Source organism: Dasypus novemcinctus, chromosome 27, assembly GCF_030445035.2.
Source record: "Dasypus novemcinctus isolate mDasNov1 chromosome 27, mDasNov1.1.hap2, whole genome shotgun sequence".
NCBI lineage: Eukaryota > Metazoa > Chordata > Mammalia > Cingulata > Dasypodidae > Dasypus > Dasypus novemcinctus.
The window spans coordinates 25,128,695-25,138,617 of NC_080699.1; the positions used below are offsets into that span (position 1 = coordinate 25,128,695).

At 43.4% G+C, this 9,923-nt stretch overlaps 1 non-coding gene and 1 pseudogene across 1 annotated transcript; one reads left to right on the plus strand and one right to left on the minus strand.

Moving 5' to 3' along the window:
* On the plus strand, positions 1 to 8,898 carry LOC101419176 (14-3-3 protein theta pseudogene; annotated as a pseudogene).
* A 536-nt stretch (positions 8,899 to 9,434) lies between these two features.
* On the minus strand, positions 9,435 to 9,566 carry LOC111763654 (small nucleolar RNA SNORA57). Its single transcript, XR_002796485.1, has one exon. It is a non-coding gene; the product is annotated as a small nucleolar RNA SNORA57 (small nucleolar RNA).
* Positions 9,567 to 9,923: the final 357 nt, after the last annotated feature.

Consider the following 9,923-nt stretch of genomic DNA (forward strand, 5'->3'; position numbering starts at 1 on the left):
ATGGGTGTGCTGCAAGGTGAGTTGTGCACATGGGTGCCCCAGGTTAGGCCTTTTAAAACCTTCACTCCTCCCTCTTCATAATGTTGGGGAGGGGTCCCAGCTGTTTGCTGTTCTGATTGGTTACCCACCTTTTAGTTCTCAGAGGATCAATGGCTGCCCCTTGATCCCAAATGGAATTCTCATTCCAAGTGGAATTCTTGTGACCAGAGTCTCATGGGATCTTTCCAACTTCATTCTTGGTGGCAGTCTCCCTCAGGGAGTTTCAAGGTGGGGTTTCATGGCTCCGTGTCTCATGGCCATGTTTTTTGCCAGGTCTTAGGCTCCTCTTCCCTTTTCCTAAACTAAGCTGCGTCAACTCCCCCTTCAGAGACTTTACACCCTTATTCTTAAGAGGGTGCTGAAGGGCGATAGTCATTCTTTTGTAACTGCTTCCCGCTGGTTGGGCTCTACCTGACAAGGTGGAAAACCCTGTGGCTAGTCTATTGCGGTTGAGGGAAGACGAGTCTGGCACTGTGGTAAGAATTGGATGAAATCCCTGCAATGACTCATAAGGCGTTGATTCAGGACTCGTAGCATGTTCAGTATCCCTCTGCATATGATCCTTCATCGTTATCCAATTTGTAACAAGCAAACCCCAAATCTGATTTACGAGTTCCTAGACATGAACAGACAGACCTCGGCAGGGGTCGGGGAGCACCACTTGCCTCTCTGTCTCCTGGCCTGGCTCGCCAAATATGCTGGCAGAAGACTCTGCGTTCTGGGCTTCTAGGTTCTTGGCTTATGTTGCAAAAAGAATTTAAGGACATGCCGTAGGGTAGGCAAAGGAGTAAAGAGTTTTAATATTAAGAGACAGGAAAATGAGAAAAGTACACAGTCTGAGGCATGGACTGCAGGCGTGCTGCAGGGTGAGTAGTGCCCTTGTTTCTTCTGAAATTTAAAGGGGATGGGGGGAAAGTCCTGTGGTTTTTCTTTTTATTAATTGTTGTAACTGTCCTTCAGGTGACTGAGGAGTTTTATCTTTTCTTTAGACATCATTAGGCACTGAAGTGCTTGCAAGACAACTTTGATGCCACTTTGCTAGCACTAATATGGCTCTTGGGTCTACCACTGCATTAGAACGATTTACTCCATTAATATTAATTTTTGTTACAAATCTTACAAAGGGGAGTGCTTCCGGGTATTTAGGTCTACTTTCTATTTTAAAGCTGTATATTCAGTTATCATAAATTGTCTGAGCCCATCATAGATGCTTGAAGGCCAGCCCCAATTGACTTTGTTTTTTAGGAGGTACCTGGGATTAATCCAGGACCTTGTACATGTGAAGCAGGCACTCAGCCACTGAGCTACATTCATTCCCACCCACCCCCCCAAGTGTTTTTTGGTTTTTTTTTTAGGCAGTACCCAGGAATGAACCCAGGACCTCGTACATGGGAAGCAGGTGCTCAACCACTGAGCTACATCTGCTCCCCAAAGACAATTGGGTTTTTATGTTTTTAGGAGGTAGCAGGGATCAAACCTAGGACCTCATGCATGGGAAGCAGGCGCTCAATCACTTGAGCTACATCTGCTCCCCACAGTTGATTTCTGGCAAGGGAACCAAATCTACTCAATGGGAAAAGAACAGTCTCTTCAACAAATGGGGCTGGGAAAACTGGATACCAATATGCAAAAGGATGAAAGGAGACTCCTACCTCACAACATACACAAAAATAACTCAAAGTGGATCAAAGACCTAAATATAAGAACTAAACCTGGGAAGCAGATGTGGCTCAAGCAGTTGGGCACCCACCTACCACATGAGAGATCCCAGGTTTGGTTCCTGGTGCCTCCTAAAGGAGACAAGCAAGACTGTGAGATGATGCAACAAGATGACACACCAAGATGATGAAATGAAGAGATGCAATGAGGAAAACAAAATGAGAGATAAAACAGGCAGGAAGTGGAGGTGGCTCAAGTCATTGGATGCCTCCCTCCCACATGGGAGATCCTGGGTTCAGTACCCAGTGCCTCCTAAAAAGACGATGAGCACAAAACAGATAGCAAGAACAAATAAGGGGGGGGGGATAAATAAATAAAAATAAATCTTTAAAAAAAAAGAACTAAATCTGTAAAATTCCCAGGAAAATGGGGGAACACCTTCAGGACTTTGTATTAGGCAATGGATTCTTAGACTTCACACCTAAAGCATGAGCAATGAAAAGAAATAATAGATTAATTGGACTTCATTAAAGTTCAAAACTTACACCAAAACATTATGGGGAAGCCAATGTGGCTCAACTGACAGAGCATCCGCCTACCATATAGGAGGTCCAGGGTTCAAACCCAGGGCCTCCTGGCCCGTGTAGTGAGCTGGTCCATGCGCAGTGCTGCCATGTGCAAGGAGTGCCATGCCATGCAGGGGTGTCTCCTGCATAGGGGAGCCCCATGCACAAGGAGTGCACCCTGCAAGGAGAGCTGCCCCGAGCGAAAAGTACAGCCTGCCCAGGAGTGGTGCTGCACACACGGAGAGCTGACGCAGCAAGATGACACAACAAAAAAGAGACACAGATTCCTGGTGCCACTGAGAATGCAAGCGGACACAGAAGAACATGCAGCGAATGGACACAAGACAGCAGATAAAGGCGGGGTGGGGTGGGGGGGGGGTGGAGGAGGGGAGAAATAAGTAAAAATAAAATAAATCTTTAAAAAAAATTATGAAAAAGACCTGTGGTAAAGGTAAACATTTGGATAATTATAAATTCCAGTATTATTGTACTGAATTGTTTGGTATATAACTCCACTTATTCCTATAGGTACTAAAATGCAAATACATAAAAAGTAATGATAAATCTATGTTTAGGATATACAATGTACAGAGATATAAGTGGTAACAAGTACAAAATAAAATGGTGGGAGAAGCGGATGTGGCTCAAGTGACTGGGCTCTCACTTACCACATGGGAGGTCCTGTTCCCAGTGTCTCCTGGAAAGGGCAGGCTGGTGTAATGGGCAGGAGCAGCAAGCTGACACAAGATGATGCAACAAAAAGACACAAAGAGAAAAGACAATGAAAGACACAACAAACAAGGAAGCTGAGGTAGTTCAAGTGATTGGGCACCTCTCTCCCACATGGGAGGTCCCAGATTCGGTTCCTGGAACCTCCTAGGGAGAGGATGAGCAGACAGAGAGCACACAGAAGGTGGACACAGAGAGCAGACAGCAACCACAGACAACAAGGGGAAGGGAATAGAAAAATATATCTTTTAAATAAATATTTAAAATGGTGGGAGGACATAAGGGTATGGGAAAAGTATACATGCCTGCTATTGAAGTTAAGCTGATATCAGACCAAATATGGCTATTATATATTTAGGATGTTAAGATTTAACTGCATGGTAACCATAAGGATGTAACCAAATAGATGAAAAACATATATACAGAGAGAAAAGAGAAGGCACTAAATAAGGTACAAAACAAAAAATCAAATAAAATATAAAAGTAGGCATTAAAAGAAATGGGGGGTAAAAAAAGGTGTAAGATTTACAAAGGTAAAATAGCAGAAGAAAGTCCTGTATTATCAATAGTGACTTTAAATTAAATGGATTAGGGTGGCAGACTTGGCCCTAGTGGTTAGGGCATCCGTCTACCACATGGGAGGTCCGCGGTTCAAACCCCGGGCCTCCTTGACCCATGTGCAGCTGGCCCATGTGCAGTGCTGATGCGCACAAGGAGTGTCCTGCCACACAGAGGTGTCCCCACGTAGGGGAGCCCCAGACGCAAGGAGTGTGCCCCATAAGGAGAGCCGCCCAGTGTGAAAGTGCAGCCTGCCCAGGAATGGTGCCACCCACACAGAGAGCTGGCACAAAAAGATGATGCAACAAAAAGAAACACAGATTCCCATGCTGCTCTCAACAACAGAAGTGGACAAAGAAGATGCAGCAAGTAGACACAGAGAACAGACAACAGGGGTGAGGGGGGGAAGGGGAGAGAAATAAATAAAACTTTTTTAAAAAATTAATTAAATGGATTAGGGAAGCTGATGTGGCTCAAGCATTTAAGGGCCCACCTACCACACACGAGGTCCCAGGTTTAGTTCCCAGTGCCTACTAGAGAAGATAAGCAAGACAGCAAGCTGACCTGATGGGCTGGCATGATGGGCTGGTGCGGCAAGCTGATGCAACAAGGAGGCACAAAAAGGAAACTCAATGAGAGACACAACAAACCAGGGAGCTGAGGTGGCTCAAGCGATTGAGTGCCTCTCTCCCAAGTGGGAGGCCCCGAGTTTAGTTCCCAGTGCCTCCTAAAGAGAAGACAAGCAGACACAGAGAGCAAACAGCGAGCACAAACAATGGGGAGGAGGATAAATAAATAAATCTTTAAATGGATTCTCCAGTCAAAAAGCAGAAATTGGCAGAATGGATAAAAAAAGCATGACCCAATTATATGCTATTGAGCTGGCGGCCTGCACCATGGAGAGCTGGCAAGCAAGATGATGCAACAAAGGGAGATGCAGAGGAGAGACAGTGAGAGACATGGCAGACCAGGCAGCTGAGGTGGCTCAAGCATTCGAGTGCCTCTTTCCCACACTGGAGGTCCCAGGATCCGTTCCTGGTGCCTCTTAAAGAGAGAGACAAGAAGAAAAGACAAGCAGACATGGAAAGAACACACAGCAAATAGACGCAGACAGCAGACAGCGAGCACAAACAACAAGAAGGGGGGAGAATTTTTAAAAAGTTACAAGGGACAAAGATGGTCATTATATACCATAAAGGAGAAAACTCAGGATGTAACAATTATAAATATGGACACACCTAACAGCAGAGTCCCAAAGCAAATACTGACAGATTTTAAGGGGGAAACTGACTGTCCTACATTAGTAGTGGCAGACTTTAATGCACAAATCTTCAATAATGAATATAGGACTTGAATAAGGAACTAAAATAACTAGACCTAACAGATATATAGAACACTGCACCCAACAAAAACAGAATACACATTCTTCCTGACTGCACGTGGGTCATTCTCCAGGACAGAACATATGTTGGGTCACAAAACAAATCTCAATAAATTAAAAAATATTTAAATCATAAAATGTATATTCACTGACCACAATGGAATGAAGCTAGAAATCAATAACAGAAGGAGAAATGGAAATCTTACAAACATGAAAATTAAACAACATACTCATCAACCAATGGGTTAAAGAGGAAATCAAAGCAAAATTAGGAAATATATTGAGGCGAATGCAAATAAAAATACAACAAATCAAAACTGATGGGATGCAGTGAAGGCTATGCTGAGAGGGAAATTTATAGCTCTAAATGCTTACATTGGAAAGGAAGAAAGACTTCAAATCAGAGACCTAACCTCAAAACTGGAAGAACTAGAAAGAGAAAAGGAAACTAAACCTAAAGCAAGCAGAAGGAAGGAAATAACAAAGATTAGAGCAGAGATAAATGAAATAGAAAACAAAAAAATAACAGAATCAACAAAATCAAAGTTTGTTCCTTGAAAAGATAAAAAAATCAACAAATATTTACCTAGACTAACAAAGAAAGAGAGAGGATAAAAATAACAAAAATCAGAAATGAAAAAGGGGATGTTACTATCTGTGATGGTCAGGCTAATGAGTCAACGTGGCCAGGTAATTGTGCCCAGTTCTTTGGTCAAGCAAGCACTGGGCTAACTCTAATACAGACATTTATGTTATGGGCTTTAGTCATAAGTGAGTTTACTACATAGATAGCTGATTACATCTACAATCAACCAGGGAGATTGCCGTCAGCAATGAGTTACGTTTTTATCTAGTCAACTGAATGTCTTAAAAAGGGGAAGTGATTTCAGCATTCAGAGAGAATTTCCCAGGTTATTTTTAGACACCAACATCTCCCAGAAACTCATCAAGGACCCTCACTGGACTTTCATCAGAGCCCCTGGTTTGCAGCCTGCCTGCAGAACCTGGACTTGTGCATCCCCACCGTCACGTGGGAGACTCATAAAATCTCTTACTATTGACAGATATCTCCTGTTGATTCTGTTTCCCTACAGAGCCCTGACTAAAACACTACCAAACCCACTGAAATAAAATGGACATTAAGAGGATAGATACTCTGAAAAAATGTATGCCAATAAATTAGATAACCCTGAAAAATGTATGCCAATAAATTAGATAACCTAAATGAAATGGAAAAATTCTTAGAAATTCACAAACTATTTCCATTAATTCAAGAAAATACAGATCTCAACAAACTACCTACTAATAAAGAAATTGAAAGAGTAGTAAAAAACCTCCCAACAAAGAAAATCTCAGGACCAGATGGCTTCACTAGGGTATTTCATTAAACATTTCAAGACTTAACTCCAATTCTACTCAAACTCTTCCAAAAAACTGAAGAGGAGGGAACACTCTCAAACTCATTTCCAAGGCCAACATCAGCCTCATACCAAAGCCAGATAAAGATACCACAAGAAAAGAAAACTACAGACCAATATCTCTTATTAATATAGATGCAAAAAATCCTTAAAAAAATATTAGCAACCTGAATCTAACAGCATATTAAAAGAATTATACCAAAAAAAAAAATTGCATCGTGATCAAGTGGAATTTATCCCTAGTATGCAAGGTTGGTTCAACAAGAGAAAATCCAGGGAAACGGACTTTGGCCCAGTGGTTAGGGCGTGCGTCTACCATATGGGAGGTCCGCGGTTCAAACCCCGGGCCTCCTTGACCCGTGTGGAGCTGGCCATGCGCAGTGCTGATGCGCGCAAGGAGTGCCGTGCCACACAAGGGTATCCCCCGCGTGGGGGAGCCCCACGCGCAAGGAGTGCGCCCGTGAGGAAAGCCGCCCAGCGTGAAAAGAAAGAGCAGCCTGCCCAGGAATGGCGCCGCCCACACTTCCCGTGCCGCTGACGACAACAGAAGCGGACAAAGAAACAAGACGCAGCAAACAGACACCAAGAACAGACAACCAGGGGAGGGGGGGAAATTAAATAAATAAATAAATCTTTAAAAAAAAAAAAAAAAAAAAGAGAAAATCCAAGTAATGTAATATACCACATTTCAGAATGAAGGAAAAAAACAAACACACGAACATCTCTATTGGTTGACAAAAGACAGCACCCTTTCTTGGTAAAATCACTTAGAAAACCAGGAATAGGGAAATGGACTTGGCCCAGTGGCTAGGGCGTCCACCTACCACATGGGACGTCCAAGGTTCAAACCCCAAGCCTCCTTGACCCGTGTGGAGCTGGCCCATGCACAGTGCTGATGCCCTCAAGGAGTGCCCTGCCACGCAGGGGTGTCCCCCACATAGGGAGTGCGCCCCGTAAGGAGAGCCGCCCAGCATGAAAGAAAGTGCAGCCTGCCCAAGAATGGCCCCGCACACACGGAGAGCTGACACAAATTGACACAACAAAAGAAACACAGATTTCTGGTGCCTCTGATAAGGCTAGAAGCGGTCATGGAAGAACACACAGCAAATGGACACAGAGAGCAGACAACTGGCGGGGGGGGGGGCAGGAAGGGGAGAGAAATAAATAAAAAATAAGTCTTTAAAAAAAAAAAAGAAAACTAGGAATAGAAGGAAACTTTCTCAACATGACAAAGGGCAAATATGAAAAGCCCACAGCAAACATCCTACTTAATGGTGAAAAACTGAAAAGTTTTTCCCTCTAAGATCAGGAACAAGACAAGGATGCCCACTGTCAACACTGATATTCAACATTGTATACTAGTTCTTTCCAGAGCAATTAGTCAAGAAAAAGAATAAAACAAATCTACTAGAGCTAATAATTGAATTCAGCAAAGTGGTGAGTACAAGCTTAACAAATGAAAATCAGTAGTTTCTATATACTAATAATGAATAATTTGAAGAGGAAATCAAGAAAAAATTCCATTTACAATATTAACTAAAAGAATTAAGTATCTAGGGATAAATTCAATGAGGATGTAAAGGATTTATACATGGAAAACTATAAAACATTACTAAAAAAATCAAATAAATAAATGGAAGAATATTCTGCCTTCATGGATTAGAAGAGTAAATATTGTTGAGATGTCACTTCTACCCAAAACGATTCACAGGTTCATTGCAATCCCGATCAAAATTCCAACTGCTTTCTCTGCAGAAATGGAGAAGGCAATCACCAGGCTCCATCCTGTGCACCTCGCTGGCTCTCTCTTCTTCCTGCACCACCGCCCCTGGTGCCCATCATAGAGAAGATGGAGCTGGTCCAGAAGCTGACCGAGCAGGCCAAGCACTACAACATGCCGCTTGCATGAAGGCCAACAGAGCAGGGGCGAGCTGTCCAAGGAGAAGCGCAACCTGCTCTCAGTGGCCTACAAGAACGTGGTCAGGGGCCGCAGATCGGCTTGAAGGGTCATCTCCAGCATCAAGCAGCAAACCGACACCTCTAACAAGAAGTTGCAGCCGATTAAAGGACTATGGGGAGACAGTGGCATCGGAACTGAGGTCCAAGTGCACTGCGGTCCTGGAATTGTTGGATGAGTATTTAATAGCCAATGCAACTAATCCAGAGAGTAAGGTCTTCTATTTGAAAATGAAGGGAGATTACTTTCGGTACCTTGCTGAAGTGGCATGTGGCAATGATCAAAAACAAACAATAGGAACTTACCAAGAGGCATTTGATATAAGCAAGGAGGAGATGCAACCCACACATCCAATCTGCCTGGGGCTGACTCTTAACTTTCTGTATTTTACTGTGAGATCTTTAATAACCCAGAGCTTGCCTGTATACTGGCTAAAACGGCTTTTGATGAGGCCATCGCAGAACTGGATACGCCCAACGAAGACACTACAAAGAAAGCACCCTCAGCATGCAGTTGCTTAGAGACAACCTAACATTATGGACATCAGACAGTGCAGGAGCATGCATTGCAGTAGAAGGGGCAGAAAAGTAAAGGCATACAGGGCGTCATTTTTCCCCTCCAGAAACCTTTTTACATATCTTCATTCCTTCTTCCACTTGGATTTCCTATAGCAAAGAAACCCATCCATGTGTACGCAACCAACTGTTTAGTCTTTTCACTCTGCAGCTTTGGGAAAACTCCATTCCTTGCTTTGTGTTTGTCTTGGCCTTACTGGTGAGCAGTACTACTATAGAAAAATTTTAATAGCTTTATTTCATAGAAACATAAGCAACTTCTAAACACATAGAGGACTAAAATGTATCTGGTTTTTAAGTAATCTGAACCAGTTCTGCAAGTGACTGCATTTTTTTGTGTATGTGAATGTTTTTTTATTATCTTTTTTAAATTTTTAATTTAATTTTATTTTTACACACACAAACCGGCTTTTATTGATTACAGTGGGATTAAAGAGAAGAGGGGGTACAACCATTCCTGGCCCTGGGGCATAGTCCAGAAACCTGAAATCAAAGGAAAAGCTGGAAGCACCCTGGGGAGGAGCCGGCCTAGGCTCTGCCCTGCTCTTGGAGCTGTGTCCCGCAGATTGAGGATAGGGCCGGTGGACGAAGATACGACACCAAGGGGGCCGGAGCCCTCTCCCTCTGCCTCCGTACACAACAGGGGCCAGGCCCGCACGCCCGGGCCCCGCCAAGAAAAGGAGGGATTATCTTTTCTTTAAAGATACATAAATCACACAAAACGTTACATATGAGGTTCCCATAGGGCCTACTCCCCAGCCCCCCACTCCTCCCATATCAACAACTTCTTTCATTAGAGTGGTCCATTCATTGCATTTGATGAATACATTTTGGAGCACTGCTACACTGCATGAATTATAGTTTACATTGTAGTTTACACTCTCTCCAAGTCCATTCAGTGGGTTATGATAGGATATATAATGTCCTGCATCTGTCCCTGCAATTTCATTCAGGACAACTCCAAGTCCCGAAAATGCCCCCATATCACACCTCTTTCTCCCTCTCCCTCCCCACAGCAACTCCTTTGGCCACTGTCCCCAT